General features: G+C 43.2%; 1 protein-coding gene across 1 annotated transcript in view; it reads right to left on the bottom strand.

Annotated features, from left to right (window-relative positions):
• Positions 1-27,513, bottom strand: part of TENM4 (teneurin transmembrane protein 4) — a 792,673-nt gene that overhangs the window by 635,418 nt on the left and 129,742 nt on the right. The window contains exon 2 of the mRNA XM_011989697.1: positions 15,150-15,205. The gene's annotated coding sequence lies outside the window, so the exon portion shown is untranslated. The remainder of the gene's footprint in view (positions 1-15,149; positions 15,206-27,513) is intronic.

Genomic DNA, 27,513 nt, shown 5'->3' with positions numbered 1-27,513 from the left:
GCTTGGTAGCAATTGTTTGTATAGAGTCCAGTACCCCCCATCGGATTGGGTGGCCCTTAGGAGCAGAGACCCAGATGGATTTCTTTCTATGTGACCAGATACTCCAGTACAGGGCCTGGCACATGAAAGGAGCTTCATAAATCATTGCTGAATGAATTAATGAAGTGACTGCTGAATAAATGAATGGCCACAATTGAAAACTCTTTTAGAAAGGTTCAGGGACTGACAACATTATCTTTACTGCAGAGAAACTGCTGACTTCCAGAGTGCAATCTCATACTCTTGCTTCTCTGTTCTAACCAATTTCAGCCAGTAACATTCTTTCCTCATTTTTACGTGTTAAAAAACAACAAAAACAAACACTCGATTCTTTTGTTAACCTGAATGCCAAGCTATTAATACTTGTGGGTATTTTGATTTTCTAGGAGGACAGGATGGATTCCAGGGGAGATAATGGTGTAAGCATTGGTCTTTTTCAGCATGTGGTCCAGAGGCCAATCTCTTATCTGTTATGAAGGAGAAAGTTTTGCTTCAGTGGAGTATTTATTCAGGCATTTGTGTGGAAATATTTAAAATTGGGGGGAAAAAAAGTGCAGGAAAAAGGCAGGAATTATAGCATTCTGTCCCAGGCTGGGTCTCCAGTATTAAGCACCTTGCCTGGCATAATGGTCAGAGACTCATTGCCCTGTCCATAAGGAAATTTTCAGACTTCAGTGCAGTGTTGCTTCTGGCATTTACAGGTTGTTGTTGTTGTTTTTCTGACACAAGCACATGATAAGGCATAACTGTTAGCTGTAGTAAGCCTTGTTCTTATCACCACCTTTTAAAGTTTTCCAAAATACAGGCAAGATTAACACAAATTCTTTATAAAACTCTTACAAGAAATACAAAAGGAGGGAGCCCTGCCCAACTCATTCTATGAGATGAGCATTATTCTGATAGTAAAATCAGACAAAGACATTACACACACAAATACAGATGAATATCTCCCAAAAATAGAAAAATATAAATTTTTATAAAAATATAAAAATCTTCAATAAGATAACATTGAATTGAATCCAACAACACATAAAAAGAACTATACACCATGACCAAGTGGGATTTATCAAGGAATTCAAGGTTGGTTTAACATACAAAAACCAATCAATGTAATAGATCACATTAAGACCATAAAAGATAAAAACCACATGATTATGTCATTAGACCCGGAAAAAGCATTTCACAAAATCTAACATCCTTTCATGAAAAAACCCAACAAACTATAAATAGAAGAAATCCTTAACTTGATAGAGGCCATGTACAAAAAACTCACATCTAACATTGTAATTAATGGTGAAAGACTGAAAGCTTTCCCCCTAAGATGAGAAATAAGGCAAGGTGACTGCTCTCATCACTTCTTTGAATACTGTACTGGAGGTTCTAACCAGGAAAATTAGTTAACAACAAGAAGTAAAGACACTCAGATTGGAGAAATGAAGAAATAAAACTATCTCTACTCACCAATGACAAGATCTTATATATAGAAAATCTTAAGGAATCCACAAAAGAGCTATTAGAATAAACAAGTTCAGCAAGTTTAAAGGATATCAGATAAATGTACAATCATTTGTATTTCTATACAGCAATGAACAATCCAAAAATGCAATCAAGAAAATAATTCCATTTATAATAGCATCAAAAAGAATAAAGTATTTAAGAATAAATGTAACAAAAGTGAAAGATTTGTACACTAAATATTATAAAACAGATTAAAAAGAAATTAAAGCAGGCTTGAGTAAATGGGAAGATATCTCATGTTTGTGGATCGGGAGACTGAATATTGTTTGGATAAAAATAGTCCCCAAATGTATTTATAGATTTAATGTATTCCCTACCAAAATCTCAGCTGGATTTTTTTCTATAGAAATGTACTAGTGTATCCTGAAATTTATATGGAAATGCAAGGAACACAGAATATTCACATAGTCCTTAAGAAGAACAAAGTTGGAAGAATCCCACATCTCAATGTCAAAATTTACTATGAAGCTACAGTAATCAAGATAGTGTGGTACTGGCATATAGAGTAGATATATAGATCAATGGAATCAAATTTAGAGTCATGAAATAAACCCTCACATTTATAGTCATTTGAGTTTTTGACAAGAGTACCAAGACAATTCAATAAGGAAATAAAGTCTTCTCAGCAAATGATGCCAAGATAACTGAATATCCACATGCAAAAGAATGAAGTTTGCTCCAGACCTCACATAAGATACAAGGATTAACTCAAAGTGGATCATAGATCCATGTGTAGATCTAAAAATATAAAACTCTTAATAGAAAACAGGAATAAATTTTCATTACTTTGGATTAAGCTATGGTTTCTTAGATGTGACACCAAAAGCACAAGTGACAAAAGAAAAAATATAGATACATTCGACTCTTTCAAAATGAAAAAGTTTTGTGCTTCAAAAGAATATTATCAAGAGAGTAAAAAGACAACTCACAGAATGAGAAAAAATTGCAAATCATATATCAGATAATTGTATCCAGAATATATAAAGAACTCTTATAACTCAACAATACACAACATAAAACCCAAATTAAAAAACAGGCAAAGGACTTGACTATTTCTCCAAAGAAGACAGAAAAAAATGCCAATAAGAACATGTAAAGATGCTGAATATCGGCCAGGCATGGTGGCCCACTCCTGTAATCCCAGCACTTTGGGAGGCAGATGTGGGCAGATCACGAGGTGAAGAGACCAATCATCCTGGCCAACATGGTGAAACCCTGTCTCTACTAAAAATGCAAAAATTAGCTGGGCGTGGTGGTGGGAGTCTGTAGTCCCAGCTACTTGGGAGGCTGAAGCAGGAGAATTGCTTGAACCTGGGAGGCAGAGGTTGCAGTGAGTCAAGATTACGCCACTGCACTCTAGCACGGCAACAGAGTGAGACTCTGTCTCAAACAAAAAAAAAAAGATGCTGTATATCATTCATCATTAGGGAAATCCAAATCAAAGTCACAATAAGATGCCACTTCAAACCCACAAGGAAATAAAAAAGACATAAAAAGTATTGAAAAGGATGTAAAAAATTGGAAATGTCATACATTGCTGGTGGTATTGTGAAATGGTGAAGCTACATTTAAAAATAGGTTGGCAGTTGCTAAAAATGTTAATCATAGAGTTGCCGTATGACCTAGCAATATCACTGCTAGATATATACCCCAAAGAACTGAAATTTATGTACACATAAAAACTTGCCCATGAATGTTCATTGCATCATTATTCATAATAGTTAAAAATGGAAATAACCCTGATGTCCATCAAGTGATAAATAGACAAACAAAATGTGGTGTGTGTGTGTGTGTGGGTGGGTATGGGCATGGGTATATCAGGAATAAAGTATTAATTCATGCCGCAACATGGATAAACCTTGAAGACATTATGCTAAGTGAAAAAAAAAAAACAAAAAACAGACACAAAGGCAACATCTTGTATGATTCCTTTTATATACAAGGTTCAGAACAGGCAAGCCCATAAAGAGGGAGAAAGTAGATTAGTGGAGTGGTTGCCAAGGGCTGGGGGGAGCAGGGTATGGGGAATAACTGCTACTGAGTACAGGGTTTCTTTTTGGGGTGATGAAACGTTCTAAAGTTAGATTGTGGTGATGGTTGCACAACTCTGTGAATAGACTAAAAAAACACTGAATTGTTACTTTAAAAGGGTAAATTTTATAGCATGTGAATTATATCTCAATAATGCTGCTATAGAAAACATATGCAAGAAATAGGCCATAGGGAATGTGGAAAAAATGGAAACAGCTGACTTGCTAGAAGTGGTGCAATGAAAGGTGATTGTATTTCTGTTTTCTTTTATTATTGTTTTCATGTTGTTTGCACAATAATAATGTGAAAAAAGAAGAGAAAGGGAGCGAGAGAAAATGAAGTAGAGAATATGAGCACTCGCTTTGGAGTCCAGGAGTCTGAGGCCATCATCCCTTGCTCTACTAGTTACTATGTATTCTGGATAAGTGGTTTCACCTTTGGCCTCAATTTTTGTTTTCTAGAAGTGGAAATAGGATGGGCACAGTGGCTCATACCTGTAATCCCAGCACTTTGGGAGGCGGAGGCGGGTGGATCACCTGAGGTCAGAAGTTTGAGACCAGCCTGGTCAACATGGTGAAACCCCGTCTCTACTAAAAATACCAAAAAAAAAAAAAAAAAAAAATTAGCTGGGCGTGGTGGTGGGCACCTGTAATCTCAGTTGCTCGGGAGGCTGAGGCAGGAGAATCGATTGAACCCAGGAGGTAGAGGTTGCGGTGAGCTGGGGTTACACCATGATACTTCAGCCTGGGCAACAAGAGCGAAACCCCGTCTCAAAAAAAAAAAAAAAAATTAAAAAAATAGAAGTGGAAATAACACTAACCTTATAGGACTGCTGTGAGGATTACATAAGCTGATATGAAGCAGGTACCCATCGTTCTAATTTTCTTTCATCTTCATTTATGTCCTCAAACAATTATGGAGCATCTATTACATAATTGGGAAATAGATGAATTAAGATTGGACCTCATTCTTAAACATCTTGGAATTTAGAGAGGAAAACAAACACATAAATAAATTTTAAAAGTTCATCAGGAAACACAAATAGCATGTTGGATAAGCTATCTGCATAGACCAAATACATTCAGGAACTTGTGTTGGGAGCTATTGGTGAAGGAGCCAGACCAAGAAATAAAAACTCATAGGAGATAGAATTTTACATTGACATATGTTTGTTGCAAAGTGTGCTTTCATGTATATTATCACATGCAATTCTCAGAGAATGCTCCTAAGGAAAGTAGTATTGCCCTACTTTATAAATGAGAAGACTAAATCCTGGAGAGGTCATGAGTGTTCTGGTTTTATAAAACCAGCACATGGGGCAGGATGCCTTTCACTCTGCCCTGGTGGCCTCTTCTGAACATTCTTGGTTACATGCCACTAGAAAGGAAGATGGAATAGGTGAATGAAGTACCAGTAAATGAAGAGGAATCTTCTCCAAGTCATGGCTGATAGAAAGTACTGGGTATGGAACCTAGTCCCCTTAGGGTCCAGTGAGAAAGCATGCCAAATGACGACACCAGGACCCATCCAGCCCTGGCTCATCCAACAAAGATGTAATGCACTCCTTGAGGAAATATCCATGTTCTGTAGATCATGAATGTCTAGCAAACACTTCTCTAGCGATCACACTAAGTAATGAGTTGGGCGTGAGGAAGGGAAACATGCATCATTTATACAGCACCTACATTATATTCCCGGTTCCCCAATAAGTAGGGTGCTTAAGGCATTATAATGGCTATTTTCAACACTGACACTGAGGTAACACTGTGGACCAGAAAGGTCAAGTGACTAAGGTCACATAGCAAATCTGTAGCAGAGAAGAGAGTGAGGACTCAAATCAGCGCATCTTTTCACTCATCATGAGGATTCTAGATTCTTCCCTATGCAAAAAAGTCATTGTCTCAAGGGCAGAGCAACAAACTGTCAGAGCTCAGAAGTCACACTGCATCACGAAGCTGTGGGGGCCCATGTCTGCTATTTAAGCAACACTAAAAACACATCAGCCCACGCCTTAAGGGTGAAGGAGTGGGATACTTAGCTGAATATCTGGTACAGAATAGGGCCTCAGTGGGTACCCCAACAGCCTAATTGATCTTTGGTTTCAATGGAACTGGCCCTCAGCTAAAAGCAAAAGACCTCTTTACCAAATACCTCTTTCCTGAAGGAGAAGGATGGCAGATATAGGCACAAACATTCAGCACAGAAACCCAGGTGGGTCCACCTCTGAAGCTGCTAGGCTTTTGGCACCTGGCCAGCTGGACTGACCACAGTTCTCATTTATCAAGAGCCATAACCAGTCCATTACTTGGCTTCAGTGTCTCCCCAACCCGTTGACCCTGACAGTGAGTTTGTGATCCCAAGGGCTCCTTACCACTGGAATATCTTCAGAAGTAAATGAAATGGTAAGCTAGTAGACTTCAAAGCCAGGCTGTGCCCAGCACTCTATACTCTGTTCAGTGAAAGCAGAAATGTCCCCAACTCACCCACTGGGGTGAAGTAACTTATCACTCTGCAGTGATTCACAATGACCTGCAGAATTGACAATCAAAGTATGTAGACATCTCAACTGATTCCTCAGGGAACTCTGGCAAAGCTCAGTAAAGAGAATCCAGATTCATAAAGAGATCATCCCAACAAAGATTTCAAAGGTACGGAAGAAAGAGCACAGGCTTTGGGAGACAACAGACCTATGATAAATCTTGGCTTATCTCCAGACCCATGATAACGCCTGGCTCTGTCTCTTGCAAGACGTTACATCTTCTAAAAGCATCTTCAGAGAGCTAAGTGTCAGCTTCTTTACTGGCTAATGTGAATGTAATTTGCTGTTTTTATGGAGGCCAGAGGGGTTAAGCAGGTGGACAGATTTAGCAGATGATTGGTAATATAAAACTAGGGGGAAGAAGGGATGTCTAAGGTGGGCTGTTAGTTGAAATAAGAATGGGTGAGGTGACAAGAGAGTGTGTGGTCAATAAAAAGAGGAAAAAAAATGAACCATAGGGAAAACTGCATTTACTAAGGTAAGGGGAAAATAAGTCAGAGCTTGAATGAAACGTGGTGAGAGGGCATAATAAGGAAAAATAAGAGAAAATCTTGTCTTCCAGGAGACATACAGGGAATTGTCTAAGGTTTACCAACTATTTGATCTTGAAAGAGCAATCATAACACTCAAGACTTATTATGACACCATCAATAAATGTTTCCTACACATGTGAGGGCAAGGGTAGCAAATAGGGTCCTTTTTCATGAGCAAATTCCAGCTGATTGATAATGTGTATCTAAAGTATCGTGTTTGAAAAAATTCTGAGCCCTCATCTGAATGCAGTGGTAAAGAATTGTTTCAACAGTGGTGTTTGCAGGGGAGTGGGAGAAAGAATGGTAGCCCACAGGCCAAATGTAGTTAATGCTGTGATGTGCCACTCTGACTACCTCCTTTGGGACTGAGACACTCATTCCTCCAGCTGCAGGGACTTTTGCTGTTGGCTGCTGACAGGTATCATTTGAGTCCCTCTCCAGGAATGGTCTTCAGCCCAAGAGAGCTGTCACCTGTGGGCAGTCCACAGCTGTTATTACAGTGGGCAACAAGGCCAACTCGCTTTGACTCAATGTGAGACATCTGAAGACCATCCCAGCTTGAGTTCCCTGTGGAATCAGCTGACATTTTTGCTGTGATTGCCTTGCAGCTCAACTCTTCCCTTTCTTCCCTTACTCCCTTACAGGTGCTGATCCTAAGAGCATGCTCCAATAAACTTTCTGCATGCAAATCTCTGTGCCAGAGTCTGGTTCTGGGGAATTCAACCTAATACATCAAGTATTTGCCATTCCTGCACAAACTATACCTCTCTCTCTGCTTAGCTAATAGCTTGTCATCTGTGTTAACTTACTCCTCAACAAAGGAAGACTCAACGTTAACCAAGGGGAATAATCTGCAATCCATTAGCTTTCTCTTTTTCCCTTGGTGGCAAGGTAACTCAAAGATAAGTTATCTATTCTTACTTCTCTTTTGCCTAGGTTAGAGGTAAGTTTCTACATGTTTTCTTTTCTTTTTTCTTTTCTTTTTTTTTTTTTTAAGTAGAGACGGGGTTTTGCCATGTTGGCCAGGCGGGTCTTGAACTCCTGACCTCAGATGATCTGCCCGACTCAGCCTCTCAAAGTGTTGGGATTACAGGCGTGAGCCACTGCTTCTGGCAGTTTCTACTTTAGTTAGACTTGGAGGCTTTCTAATCTGTAAGTGATGGGTTGGCTCTATTCCTCTCATTCTCAGTCAGTTCTCCCACCTCCAACTCTAGAAGAGATAGCATGTATCCATGACTCACTTTTTAAAATCATTATAGATCAAAGGTATCAGTAGGAGGATGAACAATATGTGCTAATAACTCTCATTGGCATAATGCTTTCAATTTATATGTATGTAATATTTTATAAACATAGCAACTCTTTAAGGTTATTGTTATTTCTTTTGAGCAAAAGGAAGAGAAAGGCTGAATGATTTCCCAAGTCACCTAGAAGACTTATTGCAGAATCTAGACTAGAATCTGGGTTTTTTGGCATCCAATCAATCCAGTCACAGGCAGAAAGTGTCTACCTCTGCTGCTTTCTTAGAAATCAGTGTGTGATTTCTAGAAAACAATGGAAGTGGCTCGGGAATGCCCCTCACCATCCCTCCCTTTGTACCATTGCAGTATCCGGGATCTCGGTGGTGATCACATACTGGAACAAGCACTGATGAGCATCCTGTAATCCAGAAGATGATCTAACAGTCCAGTGCTAGAATCCCTTATACCACCACAACAAATGACTGTCTTGTTCCTGTTTGGACCATTTTACTGATGGGAAACTTATTATTCAGAAAGTGGCTTATTCTGTGTTCCCTCATCTGTACAAGTGGAATGACACCAAACTGGGAAAGGTATGACATTTAAATGAGAGAATGAATGCAAAGCACATAGTAGGTACTCATAAGGAATCCTCCCAGAAAAGCTGGCACATCTTGCTCATTTAGAGCTGTTTGTCTGTAAAGGCATAGCTGAGTGAATCTGGGAGCCAGGTCCACAGGCAGGCAATGAAGCATGCTATCTGCCTGCTAAAGAGACATGCCAGGGGCTGGGATGGAAAAGACAAACTCCAGCTTTCAGATCTGCCACTGCAAGAAAACCAGGGATTTTGCTGTGGTGTCACTGGGTGGGGTGGTGATGGTGGGGGGTGGGGGGAGTAGGTGGGCAGTAAACAAATAGCCAAACCCCACATGGCCATGTGGATTGGTGATATCCAGGTGACTCTGTGACCCTAGGATGGATGGGGAAGCACAGAAAACCCTTCTCAAAGACAACAAAACTGCTTTAGTTCTGTGTAGCGGTGGCTTGAAAGTTGATCACTGGTGTGATGTGCCTAAGTTAGGATGCAGCTGGCATGGAACAGCACGGGTTTCCTCTGTCCAAAGAAGATTTGCAAACAAGAGTACAGTTCAAAACACTTAATAACTGATGTGGCACAGGCACACTGCCAATGAGAATGGACATCGGCTACAATCAAACAGCATGGTCATGGGGGGTGTGTCAGCCAAACATCCACCCTGGCAACAAGGAAGCCCACCCTGCAAACAGGGAGAAGAGGATCTGCAGGGTGGGGCGCCTAGAAGTCAGTAGAAAATCTGCCTATCTCCTGTGGAAATCCCAGAGGATTTCATTAAACTCTCAGGGCTCTGGAGAGCAAGATTTAAAAGCCATTGCTGGGGCGGGGTGGGGGGAAGTAAGTGCCTTCAGTGTCCAGCTTCCAGGCCCAGTATTGTTACTCAAGTGTACAGGGCCAGCCTCCAAAAGGGCAAAGCCCTGGTTCCGCCCAAAGACAAGTCTATGAAGGCTCTGACAAGTCTTGTTCTGTTAATCAGCATACCTCTCCCTCTGCTAATGAGTGTTCATATGTAGTCTCCTCAAGCACTTGTTCCTGTTCTAGCTTTTATAGATGAGGGCACTAGCACTCCTCACTGCAATCCCAGGACTTAGAACACAGCCTTGATTCATGCAAATTGAGCCCTGGTGCTGGCAGGAGTCAGGGATCAGAATCCTAGTCCTGCGCAGGTTGTCCAGAGCCACTCCAAGCCCCTCTCTTTCCCAGCTCAAATGTGTCTCCTGGCTGCTGGGCTTTCACTAAGAGCACATGTTCCTGCTACCTTCTGGGATGAAGTCACAAGGGGTCAATTAGCTTGCAGCAATGAAGCCAGCATACTGTTTCTTCAGCTTGCATAAGATGAAGCTCCATGTGATGAAACAAGTCACTGGTCCATGAGGTCTTGGGAGAAGGCACTAGAAGCAAAAGCCCTCCCTTGAGAGCAATGCACCAAGACCTCCCCTTTCTCCTGTCCTTGACCACCAGTGAGCATGCTGTAGTGGACTTGCCAAACTCAAGAAATACTCCCAGTAAGTGCCAATGAAACATTTGCCCACTGTTCTCCATAGAGCCCAAAAGATTGTGCCTCTCGAGGCTGAATTTGCCCCTACTTGTGTCTTACAAATTGGGTTTGTTCCCCAGTAAGTCACCTTCTTCTTGCTAATTCTATTAGTGGCTTTTCATACATGACTACAGCTTCCCAGCCTTCACCAGCTTTGTCTCTTCTAAATGGAAACCTCACATAGCCCTGCATTAGAAGGCACTGGATTTGAATGACAGCTTCCCAGTAATTCTCGGAAGGAGCCATGGGCATCGGCTGTGGCTAGGGCACATGCAGGAACACCTGCAGGAGGCCAGTACATCTGGGTGAGACATTAAGCACCAAGCTTTCATGTCAGTCAAGCTGGGTCCCATTCCCAGCTCAGCCACTTACCAGCTATGTAACATGGGAAAGTTATTCAAAACTCTTTAAGGTCTTTTATTTAGTGTAAAATGGTTTTAATAATAGTATCTATCTTATAGGGTTGCTTTGAGAAATAAGCAAAATCATATATATAAGGCACTTAACACTATGCCTAGGAAACAGCCATTTAGCCATTGTCAATATTGTTAATCATTCATTTATCAATCAGTTGCTATAAATTCTGTACCCAGTTAAGGGCTGAGACTCCCAATTTCTGCCCTCAGAAACCTCTCAGTCTGATGGGAAAGGACCACAGGAGAACCAGCAGTTAGGATTCAGGATGGCAAGTACTTTATTAATAACCACTTTTTAAAATGCTATCACTAATGGGTGACAACCATTTTTTGCTAGCCCCATGTGCTACATCCTTATGTAAGTCAAGTGCGTAAGCTTTCTAGTCTAAATATGTGAGTTCAAATCCCAGCATTACCACTGAATAATTATGAAATCTTGGGCACATCAATTAACTTATTTGAAACTTAGTTATTTCATCTTATAAATAGGTATAGAAGTTAGAAAAAATAGGATGGGCATGGTGGCCCACACTTGGCCACATAGTAAAACCCCATCTCTACTAAAAATAAAACAATTAGCCAGGCATGGTGGTATGTGCCTGCGGTCCTAGCTACTCGGGAGGCTGAGGCAGGAAGATCACTGGAGCCCAGATGTTTGAGGCTGCAGTGAGCTGTGATCACATTATTGTACTCCAGCCTGGGTGACAGAGCAAAACATTGTCTCTTAAAAAAAAAAAAAAAAAGAAGAAGAAGAAGTTAGGAAAAAAATACATGTAAGATGTCACTAGAGCGTCTTGTATATGGTAGGTGCTTCATAAATGTCTGTTGGCTAGAGTTGAAGTGCAGTGACTAAGGGGTGTTTGGAAAATGCATGCGAGATGGCTATTGTTCCCCACCCCTAGAGAGTCTCTCTGGGTGGCTTTGAAGGCCCAGGCAACATGTCCACCTAGGCTGTGAGGCAGGATTGTGATGCTCAGTTGCTTACCTGGTTTGGACCCCGCTCTGAGCCAATGACTGCAGTCACAGGGACCAGAGGCTGGCACACCAATGGGGTTACTGGCAAGAACCAGGCAGAAGGTTCTAAATGCAGAACCTCCAGGACCAAGGTAGATAATGGGCATGCGTGTGTAGGCAGAAAGAGGTTCTGAGCTCTCCCAGGCATCCCCAGTTTTGCACACCCCAGCCTCACACAATTGCCAGGATGGCGTATGCTTGCTCCAGGTCAGGCCTTCAGGGGCTGACAGTAGGCAAGTCACATCATATTTCTCTTTGTCCCAGAGGGAGCAATCCTAGTCCTGCCTTTAATGCATGGCTAATGAAATAATCAAATACAAAAGAACCTTGCAAAATATAAAGCACTACAAAAATAAGGCATTATCATTACTGACATCATGACTACTACTACTGCTGCTACAATTACAACTACTAATGACTACTATGATTTATCAGTCTCTATGTGTCAGTTATACTTTAAGATAATCACAAATCATCCCTATAGCCAATTTAGATAAATGATGAAGAAATTGAGGCTGAAAGAAACAAGGCTACTACCAGCCCCGTTGTTGACTTTACATGAATTTGAAAAAAGATGTCTCTTCTTCTGGGCAGATGTAGCCCCTCTGGGACACACGGCTTGGGAGGTGGAATGCAGGCTGGTTTTTAGCCCCCACTAGCCCTTGAATAAGCAGGCTTGTGCAGGACACACCCTCATCATCAGTTTTCTGCAATCTCACAGAGAAGGTGAGTGGGCTGGTTCAGTAAGAAGCTAAGTTGGGGGTCAGGCGTGGTGGCTGATGCCTGTAATCTCAGCACTTTGGGAGGACGAGGTGGGTGGATCATCTGAGGTCAGGGGTTCGAGATAAGCCTGGCCAACATGGTGAAACCCTGTCTCTACTAAAAATACAAAAAGTAGCTGGGGGTGGTGGTGCGTGCATGTGATCCCAGCTACTTGGGAGGCTGAGGCAGGAGAATCACTTGAACCTGGGAGGCAGAGGTTGCAGTGAGCCCAGAACCCGCCACTACACTCTAGCCTGGGTGACAAGAGTGAAACTCTGTCTCAAAAAAAAAAAAAAAAAAAAAGAAGCTAAGTCAAGACATAAATGCAGGCCTGTTCCATTATACAAAGCATGGTTACCCCAGGTGGGCAATTGCTGCCTGGAGCCAGCATCTTCTATGTAGACCACAAACACTGACTGGCCCTCTATACACTCAGCCCTGTGCTGCTACTGTGGGATGCACAAGGATGACACAGATAGGAGCTTATACCCCAGGGAGCGCATTGCCTCTAAGAAGGAGCAGAGGTGCTCCTGCTCAGAACACACCAGCCCCAGAACTGAGACAGTGCCCAGAGAGGAACAAAACCGAACAAACCTAGTCCTGTTATGCGAATGAACATTCTTGTAGCAGGGCTTCATAAGCCTGTCGCTAAGCCTACCTTGCTTCCTGTCACTGAGCACCTGGCTCTTGGCTCAGGAAAGATAATCACTCTGGGAACCAGCTCTCCTCAGGAGACCTGGCAGAATGTTCGCAGTCCAGGGCAAAACCTGCCTTTCAACAGAGCTTCACCTCCTCCCATGTCAGACAAGGGGAAACTCAACCCATAAAGGAAAGGGTTTGCACACACAAAGCTCTGCTGAGAGCCTGCAGTAGTAAGTGACCGACCCGAGAAAGGAAGGAGCCCCAGCTCTCCCAGCTCAGAGTGTTTCCTAAACAAAGACCCTAAGTGTCCTCCCGTGACAACTCGAGACACGGGACACTCAGGTCCCAGGAGCACCTGCAGCTATCATCTGTCAGTCCCGACACCAGCACTGTCTGTGCTGAGGTTCAAGCAAAGAGATCAGACAAGCACTGGGGTGGGAGTGGGGGCTGCAGAGGGCAGGTGAGGGGGAAAAGGCTTTGGAGAGACCAATATGAATAGCAGGCATTTTTGTCTGACCCCAAAGAAGAGGGCAAGGGAGAGCTGTGATCTGAGCCAAGATGAAAGAGTGATTGGCCTCCCCTACTAATCAAAGAGTTTAATGAGGCTTATTAAAAGCCCATTTCTAGGTGTTGTTGAAAAATTACACCCGTGTATGTGTGTGTGTGTGTGTGTGTGTGTGTGTTTAATAGGAACTGCCTTCTAGGGATTAAACACACACATACTCCCCAAAAATCCCATACCCCACACATTCAGTCATATTCCCACAAAACCTGTGTATCATGTACATTACAGCATTCTGGGTGCATCTACATCAACCATGGTCACAATTCACAGCATCCACATGTATTGTAAGACATAAAAGCCAGATCACTGAGGTCATTCATGCACCTTTTGAAATTACAGATGTTGAGGGAACTCTAGAGCTTCATCCTCAAGGAGTTGTCATCCACATAAACAAACAGCATAGCCTCTAATCCACAGCATTCTCTGTGTCTTGCCTGAGGCAAGACAACTCAGCAAAAGCAGAAGCTACCAGGCTTGCTTTAGAGTCCAGGATCATTAAGCTTTGGTAAAAAAGCAGCAGTTTTACAGCAAGGTCACTGCACAAGAAGGGGCTGGGGGACTGTGTCACTCCTTCTACCCATGGTGGATTCTCTCTGATCTGCTAAATCCCAACCACTTGGTAGAGCCAGTCCCGGGCCTGCAGCAGGTTTCCCTTGGTTCTCAGCTTACTGCGAGCTCACAGCTGCCTTCACTCTCAGGCAGAGAAAACATTGCTTTCTGGAACAATCAGCTAGATGCAGAAAAGAATCCCTTGCACAAAATTATCCCACCACCAGAGTGGTGCTGATCTCCCCAACATAATACTCATTGCCAAGGGGTAGAATGCAACAATGACCATTCAGACGCTACAGTTACCACGTGGAAGAGTCTGCTGTTATTAGAAATAAATGTTTTGGAATTAGTAAATCTGGGTTTCAAGCCTAGCTCTGATTTCTTATTCAAGGTATGCCTTTGGCCCACTCTTTCCGCCATCGTTTTCTCCTTTGCAAAATGGCAGTAACAACTTCCTTCTACCTTATAGAGTTGTGGGAAAGATCACAAAGTACCCTTCAGACTATATACCCTAAAGCAGATGCTAGAAATTCTTATAATGAGACAATAATGGGAAAATGGAGGAACTCATTGATTGGGTTGTGAACTCCTCAAGGGCCTGTGTTGTATTTATCTTGTTCTCAGTGCCCAGTGCTGAGGCTGGGACTAAATACCCTGGGGAAAAACAGTGTGAAAGCAAGCAAGCAGAATGAGTGAATCCATGAGTTAAGTGGCTTGCCTAAGGTCACAGAGCAGGTCATTGCAGGACTTGAGCCCAGAAGTCTTGACCACACTAGTCCAGAGCTCTCTATTCTAGATGTATCAAACAGTTGGGTCTATTGAAGGGAGAGTGAGTGTCACAACAACTGCAGCATGGACCAATTTTCAATAAGCCCCACTATTCCCAGAGAAAGACCCAATGTTGGCCAGGTATGGCCTAAAAGGACTTCACAGACTCACCTGTTAAACATGTCAACTCCACACTGGGAACAAACAGAAGCCACAAGTGCAAGTAATACTCAGTTGCCTCAAACCGGCTCATCTTATTTAATGACTTGTGCAATACTGACTTGAATTGCACAAAACAGAAAAGTCACAAGCCTGGGACAATCGATCTGGCAGGGGTTAGGTCTTGCAGACTGGAAGCATATCGTGTTTTGGGTTCACTTTCAGCATCATTACTTACCTACTGACCAAGTGTCCAAGAGATCACTAGCCCTCTCTGATTCTCAGTTTGTCCATCTGCAAAACAAGAAGACAAACACAATTAATTCCTTGAGACCGCTGGACTAAAATGCATCACAGGTTTTATGCCTAGAATTGGTTACCAACTACCTATGATTCCAGGTAACTGGGAAAACTGAGTGGTCAGGCACTGCAAAATAACTAAAACATGAAGTGCAATAATAAATTAAGCATGATAATGAATAGTTATGTGTCAAGCAGGACACTCGCTGATGGTGCCCAACTCTCAGCGCAGAAAATTCAGCCTTCCAGTCATTTGGGCACTTTTTACTTTTCATAGATGTCAAAATATAAAAGACCATTAAAAATATCAGGAGAAATAAAGCAAAGAAAAGGGCCACAATCTCGACACATTCACTTCCAACAATTTGGGCTTTTCTTTTTTTGTTTTGCTTTTTTTTTTTCCTTCTATACATAGAGTTTACCATTTTTCAGAGCAGAAGTTATCAAGATATACTATATTAAAAAGCACCATGCCAATCATGATTTTCCTCTCTTGCCACCTATGTTAGGCCATGACCATTGACCATTGCCCTTATTAACTCATTTTCCTTCCCATCCTTTTCATCAGTTTCCCCAAGGCCTTTCCAGGTGTGTGGTCAGGTCTCTGACAGGCACTGTCCATACCTGAGCCCAGAACAGTGAGAAGCAAGCAATCTGTTGGAGTCCTCGGACTGGCCTTTCCCTAGTCTAGGTTCAGTTGCCTCATCTGAAAAATAGGGAACCTGGACCGGCTGGTCACAGATACCCTTTTTAACTTGAAAAAGCAAGGCTAAGGAAAAGAGAAGGAAACTCATATATTTGAGTCCCTACTATGTGACAGCTATTGAGCTAATAATACCTACAGATATGATTTCATGATCCTTATAACTATCCTGGGAGATTTTATAGGCAAGAAAACTGCAGCTCAGCAAGGCTCAGCAAGCCGTCTAAGGCCGGATGCTGTAATTTTGGTACCCCATTCATATTTTTGCCATATCCATGTGTCACCTCTACTATCATTTACTAATTTTCCCAAATCAATTCATATTTTTTCTTAACTATATTTTTAAATAATTTTCAAAAAATATTTCTGCAGCTCTATTTCTGCCCTTTTTCTCCTATGAACAGCAACCTTGTGACTAAGACAGGTTCTGTAATTACAAAATGGTTGCTGCAACATGAAGGAATTTGTCATTGAAACCATTCGAACAATAGGAAGTCATAGGTGTGAGGTGCTGTGTGTATATATATAGATATATACATACACACACACACACAATTTATTAAAATAAGTTTTGGAGTTGAAAATGCTCATCCATGTACTATGCGAACTCCCAGTGGTGCCCCTACTACACTTTGGGGAGCTGGTCTGAAGTCCTTCAATGCACTGTGACTTCAGAACTGAAGTCTTTCATCTTTCAAAGCTGAAATCGTAAAAATGCCTAATACTTAGTCTATGTCAAGAAAGTCACCAGGGTCACACAGCTAGTAACTGAAGGAGCCGGGACCAGGCCTCTGCTTGCCTGCTTCTAACCCATCCCAGTGCCCCAGGAGCACACTCAGCTTCCGTCCCCCTCCTCAGACCCCAGATATGCAATTCTGTGCCATATGGCCACCAATTAAGTTGTTTTCAAATCCAGGCAGGGTCATCCTGTTTTGTTATGTTGTCCTCACTTTTCCATAAAGTGACTAGATTATATCGATACTTATTTACATTCCCAAAAGGGCGCTTTAGTATAAAGCTGCATCATTTCTAAAACCATGTTTTGAAAATATGAACTGAAAGTGATTCTTTCTTCAATGATCCAAAATAGTAACTGAGGAAATAGAAAAGGCTGATAACCTAATACCCAGGAATACCATTGCCACTTCAAATGAGTATAAAATCCCAAGCCGGTGAGGGGAAGTGGGAGAAAGTGACAAAGTGACTGTACTGGACACTGATCGAAGCTGTTGTCTAGTGTCTTTTTAAAGCTCTAAGCTTCCATTTCCTGTCATCTGGTTTTAAATTAATTGGCATGAATTTTTTATGACCAGAGAGCAAACACGTTGAATGTCCCATAGAACTGGGTTGGGCTTGCTTTCTGCTGAGCTGCCCATTTCTGCACTGAATATGAGCTACAAACTGTGCAGAAACAGGAACACAAACAGACCCCCCTATTCATTCTCTGTCCAATGACACCTCTTCCAGGAAGCCTTCTCCCACCAACCAGAGTCAGAATTAGTCCCCCTCCTCTGGCTTCCCTCACAGCAACGCTTATTACAGACTCTGTTACACTGCAGTCATGCATTGTTTTCTTTTTTTAAAAAAGTATTTTCTTTCTGGCTATTTACTAAATACAATAAAAACTCAACACCGTCAATATGATTTTAGATATAATTCCTTTTAAGCCTTTTTGTATGAATACTTACACACACAGACATCCACACAATGTACATTCAGATGCTTTACAAACTGAGATCATACCATACAAGCTAATTTTAATCTATCTTTAATTTAGTAAAATAGCATGCTTTTCAATGGTTACATAGATTTATAATTAATATCCTACTGATGGACATAGTGTTGTTTCTAATTTTTCACTAGTGTAAATACTCTAATATCTTTGTACATATTTCTTGTAGGGTTGTTTGATTATATGCTTCTACTGTATTGCTTAACATTTAAAAAAATTATAGCTGCTCCTCACCTGAATGTATCACTTGTCATTTTTACCAGCAGTATATGAACATGCCAATTCCTCTCGCTCTCATAAATATTAGGCATTAGCATACTTTAAAACATCATTATTGATGCGATAGGTAAATGGTACCTAATTATTTTAATCTGCCTCTCTTGAATATCAGTTAAACATCTTTCTCTCGGTTTCTTGTTCATCACACTTCTTTGGGAATTGCATGTTCACTGTGCTTTACTCATTGTGGGTGTTAGTCTCTCTTTGGTTGCTACATGAGAGTTTGCCATTTGTCTTTTACCCTGATGATTTTGTAGCTTGCTTCCAGTATGTCTAATCACAGTAAAGGGTACCAACATCTACTAGTTGTTCCCACCAGAATTCTGGGTACCTATTTTGACACCCCCCAGCATGTCACTACTCACAGCCTATCAGTCACCAAATCCTATCAGTTCTACCTCCTAAATACACCTTAATTTGGCTCTTTTCCCTCCTTCTCCAGCACCACACCCTCATTCATGATACCATCATCTCCCTAGGGGACTTCCGTAGTGGCTTCCCACTAGTCTCCCACATCTTCTACTCCAATTTTCTCACCACCTCAAGCCAGAAGGATTTTTTTAATGCAAATTGGGTTATATTTTCTGCCTAAAACTTTCTGACAGTTTCCTATTCTACTGAAGATAAAATCCAAAGTCCTTCATGTGTTCCTGTGCCTCACAAGGCTGCTTCCAGAACCTGGCTGCTGTACTGCTCAGGTATTGCAGATACATCCATCTGCCCCACAGTCTCTGTAACTGAGCCAACTGGCCCCCGTTCAGGCTTGCAAATGGATCAAGACCCTGGGTGCTGCTCCCTCGGGCTGAAAGGTTGTTTGCTCTCCTCTCTGCCCGGCTGACCCAAATGAACCCTTCAGGCTTCTCAACTCCAACGCCGTCTCCTCTGAGAAGCCCTGAACCCCCAAGTTAAATAAGCCCCTCTGACTATTTGCTAGGATTTCCTTTGCAGCACATCTCACAATTGTATTTAAGCACTGTTTGGCATGGTTGGCTTAATGAGAACCAGGCTGTACGCTCTATGAATGACATGGTTTGAATCTGTGTCCCCACCCAAATCTCATGTCAAACTGTAATCCCCAATGCCACAGGCAGGGCCTAGTGAAAGGTGATTGGATCATGGGGTGGATTCTCATGAATGGTTTAGCACTATCCTCTTAGTACTGTCTTCTTGATGATGAGTTCTCTTGGCATCGCCCCCCATGCTCCCTCTTCCTCCTGCTCCAGCCATGTGAAGTATCGGCTTCCCCTTTGCCTTCTGCCATGATGGTAAGTTTCCTGAGGTCTCCCCAGAAGCCCAGCAGATGCGAGAACAGACTAATACAATCGGGACAGAGACTTGATCTCTCTTGTCTACCACTGTCTACGCAGAATTTAGCATGGTTCTTAGCACATACTAGGCACTCATTGAATATTTGCTGGATTACTTTCTGTAAAAATATTTTTAAAAAATATTTAAATAACCTATCTATTTCAAGGATCAAGCAATTACCTCTAGGTTTTCACAGAAGTTAACACAGGTCTTCATACAGAAAGCAGCTCCAGTGACAAACCAGTCCTGTCTTCAAATGTGCAGGGTCTAATTTAAGGGTCTATTCATGAAGGACTGTTCCATTTCTCTCCATGTACAAAACTCAAAGCCCTGGCTTGGGCAGCCACAAGAACACTATGGTGAACATATCTGAAAAAGTCCATGTCTCATGCTTTTCTGCAGCTCCTTCCTCTCTCCACCCTATGTTTTGCCTCTATTCAATGAATGCCTTATCTTAAATGGACTTAATTTCAAATTATATATTATATCTAATATAGTATACCAAATTATATCTAATTCACTGCCTTCTCTCCCAACATTTTAAAACCAATTTACATTACTAGCATGATTGACTTGATGGTTCTCTATAGATCAATCCCTATATTTGTGAATATTAAGTTACTTTCTTGAATTAATTGTTGGTCAGAGAGGCTCAGTACTTCCCTAACGACATCTCTTCCCTGCTCCCTGAGTCTACCTTGTACTCAATTCAGCATTTGGTTCACTGAACTAACTGAAATTGTACTTCCCCACTTTCCTGTAGGGTCTCCAGGATGTAAGTCAGAGATTGGGCTGTGGTGCAGAGCACCATTTCTTCTCAAGCTCACCACAAAGTACCTTGGGCATAATGATCAGTTGCATGTAAGGTGTTGATGCCCTCACTTTGGTCATCTTAGGCCACTAACATACTAGTGCAAGGAGTAGAAGGAGGCCAGAAGGTCAGAGATTTACTGGGGCCTATTATGTAGGGCTTAGGAACTCACTCATGCCAAGGAGGCACAGGATAAGAATAAAAGCTCATTTCCTGCCCAGGAAGAAATTGGGTTTTAGCTGGAAAGACAAGACCAAGATGCAGTAAATAGTCTTGGCCTTGACTGTGTCTGAAGGCTCCTCTCTTCAAGATTCTGCTTTAAGAATCTACTTCAAGATTCCTTTTATTTAAGCATCGCTCTATATAGAGTGTCCTTCTTCAGCTAAAGATCCCAGGAAGAGGAACTGGAATAACTGGTGAGGTCCACTAGGTCTTTGTTAAATGTTGCATTGGCTCTGGAATCAGAGTTTGGATTTGACCCCTGGTTCTATTTCCTCCTCTCTGAGTGACCTTGGGTGGCATATTTAACCTCCCTAAGTCTCTGTGTTTTCATATGAAATGTGGGGATAGTAAAAGTACCTACCCCTGGGTTGCTGCAGTACTTATATGTCTATGACCTAGCAAAGGCTCAACGAATGTTGGTGAATATTATTCTAATTGCTAGACTGTGATAATCCTAGTTAACAATAAGGTATTTACTGTGTACCAGACATTGTCCTAAGCACTTTACAATATTTTAACTCATTTAACCCTTATAAATAATTCTGTGAGTTAAGTACTACTATTTGCCTCATTTTATAGATAGAAACTGGGGTAGTGAGAGGTTAACAAAATTGCCTGAAGTCACAAAATAAATGTTGGAGCCAGGATTTTGAACCCAGGCAGTCTGGCTCCAGAAGTCATGCTCTAAACCATTAGACTATTAATCATAATAATAATTATATAATGACTTACTATAATTTTTAGTTACTAATAATCACTATTCATTGTTATTAATGATGGGTGGCTGGCCCACTCATATAGGTCCCCAGGCAGCTGGGGTAATTGGGATGGGGTTTGGGTTGGTAGGGTGTTTGGAAGATATCCAAGCTCACTGAAGTTCAAGAGTCTTCCAGTTCCAGGCAGGAACCAAGGATATGAATAGAAAACCAGGGCAGAAGTCCAGTTCTGTGTGTTGGGCTAATATGGTAGGAGTGGGAATGGAAAATGGGATGGCCTGGTAAGCCCTGGGTACTTTGGGAAAAGGGTTGGAAGAAGGACACCTGAACTTCCAGGCTTCACCTACCAGGAGGGCTGAGGCTTCCACTTGGTGTCTCACTGTATCAAGGCGGACTCTAGGGCTAAGTGGGTCACAACTTGCAAGGGAAAGGTCCCAGTAACTTAGCAAAGAAGGGCTAGAGAAGGTGCAAGCTAATGTCTTCTTTCTGGAAGTCTCTGCTGTCCCTGCTCACAAAGTCCCAAGAATCCTGAGGCTCAGAGATGCTTCTTGAGCTGGAAGTATCTACACTTGAGATGCGAAAGGCAATTTCAGGAAATTCTGTTGATTTAAGCTGAGTTGCTTGCACTGCCACTGGATGTCTGAGTAAAGATGTGTTCTCCTCCAGGGACCATGGTCTGTCAATTCCAGTGTTATCATTCATTGTCGGGGCTTGGATATTCCCCCCGGACATCCACTGCTGATCAGATCCTTGAAACATGCTCACTTTGGTTTTCTTTAGAGTCATAGATTTTGTCCTTTCTCCCTCCCTCTTGTTTAGGTACCATTTTTGAGACGGTCTTGGTGGTGTGAAGCAATTTAGGATGAGAACATTGTACTGCAGCCACAGGACCTCAGCCTCAACAACCTACCAACCTACTAACCTACCATGGCTTAGTGGGGCCAAGAGTGAAATCCTAATGTATTAACTGGCCTCCAAAGACCAGCTGCATCCTCCTCTGGGTGCTCTCATCACAGCTGCCTCCCCTGCAGGTGCTCCCCAGCTGAGGACACTCTGCATCAACTTCCTCTCAGAGTGAGATCATTTTCTGTGTTGTGCAACAGAAATAACAGATTTTCTTATTTACCTAAAAACATGGAAAGTCTAAGAACAATCTAAGAGGTTGTCTCATACTGTCATTTCTTTTTAACCAGGCCCACAGAACCACGTGAGAGAGATTTTTAATAGAAAAACAAAAACAAGGAAGTCAGCTCTTCTTGAAAGATCAACTTATCCACTCAGCAACTTTCTACTCACCCTCTTGCATTTAATAAGCAATGCTGGTTGCTTACTCTGAACATCAGACTCAGATTGCAATTGGTGGCTGGGAGGAGTGAAAAGAGCATGGGCCTGATCCATGTTCAAATCCCAGTTCTGACTCATGTAAGTTTTGTGACATTGAGAGAGTTACTTAACTCCTCTGAGCATCAGCTTCTTTATCTGCAAAGTGAAGATCTTTATTCCAGCCTTTCAGAGCTGGTGAGAGAACTGGCATTTCTCAAACATTGAGTTGAGGCCTTCAAGTCAGTCCTTAAGAATATTCACTGCTTTTACCATGTCTACTACCAATCATGGTTAATAAGACATGCTCACTGCACTAAAAAGGTCCAAAATGTTACTGGTGGATGGGGAGCCTGTTATCTATAGTGGGATCCAGTGAGGAAGAGGTCAACTCTACTGGGATGGGATGGGCAAGAGAGACTTCAAGGGAGACTCATGAGCACAATCTTTTCAAAACAAAAGGTCTGTGGCAACAGGCATAAAATGTGGATACATCCTGAGAAGCACAAGCTTTAGAAGGAGATGCGGAACCTCTGATTGAGCACAGGGACTACAAAGGGCTCAGGGGCCAGCTTCTAGCAATGCGGTCATCCACCAAAGGCTTTTAAGCTGGGCAAAGAGAAGGCCAGATTTGTCCTTGAGATAATCACTCTGGCTGCTTTCAAGACAGACTAGAGGGATGAGGCTGGGAGGGAGGCTGGAACAAATAAAGCTGCAGAGCCAAGGCTGATCTAGGCCCAAGGAAAGGGTCCCTAACTTCATTTGTGAAGCCACTGGTCACCCTTGCCAGCTTCTTCTAGCAGCCTGGCTACAGCAGCCCAGTTCCTGAAGGCTGTGGACCTGGCTGCCTCAGAGCTGACCTGTGGAGGCTCCTTTCAGGCACCAACTGCAAAACCATCCACCCGAACTGTTCCTCTCTGACTCTGCTGGCGCAGGGGCTCCTCTGCTTTAGGCCCTCTGATCCCTGCACCACTCGAGTCTGGAGCCATGGATGGGGTGATTGAGCTGCTGCCCTAGCCTGTACCAGTCCAGTTAATTCAATTCCATGCAGTTAAATGATGTTTATGTGTGGATCCTATGCTCAGCTTTGAGGGTCACATGAGACTGTAAGAGACAAGGCACACGAGGTTTATAGTAAAGGAGACACAGCTGTTCTGTAACCCAAAGCTGAGTGTTGGAATGTGCTCAAGAGAGGGCCGAGTGACAGTGCTCTACTCAGGGATATGGGAGACAGGACCAGGGACCCTCCTTGGCAGCATCAGGAAAGCTTTTTGGAAGAGGAGCGCACTTGCCTGGGCCTGGAGACTAAGAAGGCCCTTGGTAGTCAAAGGATGAGAAAGGGGCCTTTAGGCTGAGGGAAGCCATGTGGGGAAAGTGCTGTTGCCTGTAGTGGCTAGACCACAGGAAGGAAAGGAGGTGACAGAAGACCAGGGCAAGATAGGTGGGCTGAGGTCATGCTGGGAGGGGCCTGAGGTCCCTTTCTACTTTCTTCCCTAAGGCAAGAAATGGTCACATAAGGAGAAAGACATTAATTTTCATTCAGTACCTACTATGCCCCTGGTAGTGTGCATTAGATGAACCCTACATGTACACATTTAGTCTGCATTTTATAACTATCCTCAGAAGCAGATATTGTCACCATGCCCATTTACAACCAAAGAAACCAAGGCTTAGAGGGATTATGTAGCCTACCCAAGGCCACTGAAGCAGAAATGGAACTCAAATATATATATTCCAGCCCAATGATGCCCACTCTGTATAATACCAACTCCCTAAATGATGGAGGCAGATGTATGTCCTTCATTCAAACAGCCAAGAAAACCTAGACTCATCATCACCACCACTGCTGCCATAGTAATGGACTCCAAATTTTATTTCGTAAGGGAGGAAATGTACCAGATGTGCCTCTTTGTAACAGGATCTTTTAAGATTCCCGAGGATATATGTTTAATTAAAATCAACCACTGTCAGATCACCTGTGCTCACTGACGGCTTACAATGTGCAAGGTGCTTCCACTCCATGCTCATAGTAACCATCACAACAACCCTATACAGTTGGTTTTACTCCCAAAGTTTTATAACTGAGGACACGGCGGCTTAGAGAGGCAATGAGATTTGCCCCAGTTGCACAGAGTGGCAGTGGGTACGAGAAGCACGTGTTGTGGTGCTTGAGCCCACCTGTTCACCTCAAACTCAGAGGGCCAACAACCCAATCCTCACGTTTTCTCTCCGAAGGGTCCTCTTCTGCTGATCCCCATCTCAATAAGTGATGCCACCTTCCACCAGCTGCATAAGCTAGAAACCTAGGTCACTCCTGACATCCCTCTTTCCTGCACTGAACCCCCCAGATCTAAGCCATCGTTGAGTCCTGCTGGTTCTAACTCCTCAGTCTCTCCCGATTCTGTCCACTTCTCACCATCTCTGTTTCTACTACCCTATTCAAGTCACAGTCATCTCTCACCTGAGCTTCCACAATGGCCTCCCAACCAGTCTCCCTGCACTCGTCCTCATAGAAGACGTGACCCCAGCCCTGGTGATGGGCCCCAGCATGGCTCAGCCCCTCTCAGCAGCCCCGTTTCCTTTTGCTCTGCCATTCTTTCCTTTCCTCAAACACTCCATTTTGTGTGACCCTAGGCTTTTTGCTCTCTGTGTCTCAGCTGCCTTCTCTGCAAAACAACAAGAATTGCCCAGGCCCCCGAGATCCGAGATTCCCCACCAAGGATCTGCAGGATGGGGAGGACGAAAACTGAGAGGATATGGAGCCCTAGAGATCCGAGCAGCACCGTGCCCTCCCACACAGGAGAACTCAACTTGGAGCCAAGGCCAGTGGGAGGGCAGGAGCCTGCACTGCCTCTCCTCCCACCCCATCCCGGGCTTCTCAGACAGCTTCAGCCACTGACAATTGGGAGATGTTGATCTGATGTAACTGAAGGCCAACCGGGCGGCACAGGGCCCAGGGAATTGCCTTAGAAGCTGCTACTGGTGAGAAGGTGGCTCAGGCTGGGTGGAGGGGCCCAAGGCAGAGCTTGGCACTGAATGAGGGGCCTCGGGCCTAATCCTCAAGGAGTCTGGAGTCCCAGGAGTTTGGGCAGCCTGGAGATCAAGGGCCTTCGCCTTTTTGTCCCATGGACCTCTTTGAAACTTGTAAACCCCTTCTCAGAAAAATGTTTCTAAATTCGTAAAATGAAAATAAGATTACAAAGAAAACCAATTATATTTAAATAGCTATCAAAATGTTAAAATGAGAAATTTGTGAGACAGTTAGATTTTTCTTCCTTTTTCAGTCATAACAAGATCTAACGGTAGGTCTAATAACTATCATAACCTTGAGGTAGTGATGAGTGTAAGTGATATTTTGAGGTATCTGCAACAACTATAATGGGATACAAAAATATCTGATTCCTCCTGGTAACAAAGTCCCAGAGATTGCTAATGCTATTGTGTTTTATTACCCATATTCACAGCGGCAGAAAATGCTAACTTTCAGTTATTTTTTCCCAGCCACATGCTCACATTACCAACTTCTAATTTAGGGCAGTGACCTCACTTTACAGAAGAGGAAACCGGAGCTCCCAAAGGGGCAGGGGCTTGCACAGGGCTACACGGCACGTTAGAGTTAACTCGAGGCTAGCACAGGCCCCTGCTGCCCCCCAGGCCACACCACCCACTCTGCAGAGCCACCCCCCAAGTGTGAGACCCACAGAACAATCATTTCACTTCTCTGGGCCTTGGTTTCCTCACCTGTAAAATGGGAATAACCACACCCACTTCTGCAAGCTGCTGTGAGGACGGAATGAGAAAAGAAGCAGGAAAGGGCCTTGTTACCTGGACAGTGCTCTATAGTTGGGTATATATCAGTAGCAGGCAAGTAATTACTATGCACTATCTGATGAGAAACCAAAGGATATGAAGCTCAGTGTGGCAAAGAGGAATGCCTATAGAAGCAAGACAATAAGGAGGGATGGGGACTATGGTAAACTCTAGAACTCATGCTCTTCTGAAAAGGGGAGCACCCACTCACCGCCAGTGGAGGATGGCGAGCCTAGTGTTAACAAATCTGACTTTCTAAGAGATGGTGGAAGTCCACATGTTTGGTAAAATGTCATTGTTTTTATATTCAATTCTTTGATATTAAAAACAGAATGTGAGTCCCAAAACATCTATATGCTGTCAGGTTGCAGCCCCTTGCATTTACAGCGAATTTCATTGCCTTGGGAAGGAAAAGATGAAGCGGGTCAGTGTTTTTCCCATAAAGGCCAAGAGGGTCCTCATCCCATCCTGGCCGTGAGGTTAGAGGAGGCCCGTACAGGGTGAGCATTCTTGTGATGGCCACCAAGGCCTCCCAGACAAGAAAGTGAGCTACACATTTGTGTTCCAGCCCTTGGCTTCTGGGATGCTGCCTGGTTTTATTAATAACCCTGGACTGTGCTCATAGCACATCAAGGTAAACAGAGACATTTCCAGGGTGTGCACTGTAGGCAATTCTAACAGATGAAGAAGAAGCAGGTTTCCAAATATAAATAGGAAGATAAGATAAGCAGGCAGAGATCCAAGTCAGTTTCATACTGAGTTGCAGGCTGTGAGCCATAGACTTAGAGAATCGTGGCTCACTGGGGCTGGAAGGGGCCCTCATTTGGAGGATAGAGAAACAGGCCCAGAGAAAAGAAAAGACTTCCCAAGGGTTACATTCATTAGATACTCCTGATTTCTTATAGCAGCGGTTTCCCCATCTAAAGACTCTCACAAATCCACTCACAGTTTCCAGAATGTGTTATCCTCTCCCAAGCCCAGTGTTGCTGCCCATGCTGTTACCCCCATCTCTGGCCATCTCAGACTTGACCATCAAGATCAGCTGGGTCTGCCTGTGGGAGCCTGTCCTGACCCCTCCAGGCAGGGGTGGTTGTGGTGCTGCTCAGCACCTCAGTCCCTGTGTCTCTGGCTCCCACAACACATGCCACATGGAATTACCACTGTCGGTGTGTCTGCCACTCCCAAAGCCCTGAGGCAGGGTCCTGCCTTAGCCAGTTCAGTCTATCCAGGACCCAGCTCAGGCCCTGGCACAAAGGAGGTGCTCTAGAAACAGATGCCAAGTGAAACGGAGGCCAAATAAAATAGAGAACAATGCCTGATGTCAGTTCCCTCTCTCAGTGGCATAAGGAGGTTGCAAGTAAAGACTGCCATGGAATAGCTCACCAGATACCATCTTGATAT

Source organism: Mandrillus leucophaeus, unplaced genomic scaffold (assembly GCF_000951045.1).
Source record: "Mandrillus leucophaeus isolate KB7577 unplaced genomic scaffold, Mleu.le_1.0 Scaffold360, whole genome shotgun sequence".
In the NCBI taxonomy this organism is placed as follows: Eukaryota; Metazoa; Chordata; class Mammalia; order Primates; family Cercopithecidae; genus Mandrillus; species Mandrillus leucophaeus.
This window is presented reverse-complemented; position numbering and strand designations above follow the sequence as displayed.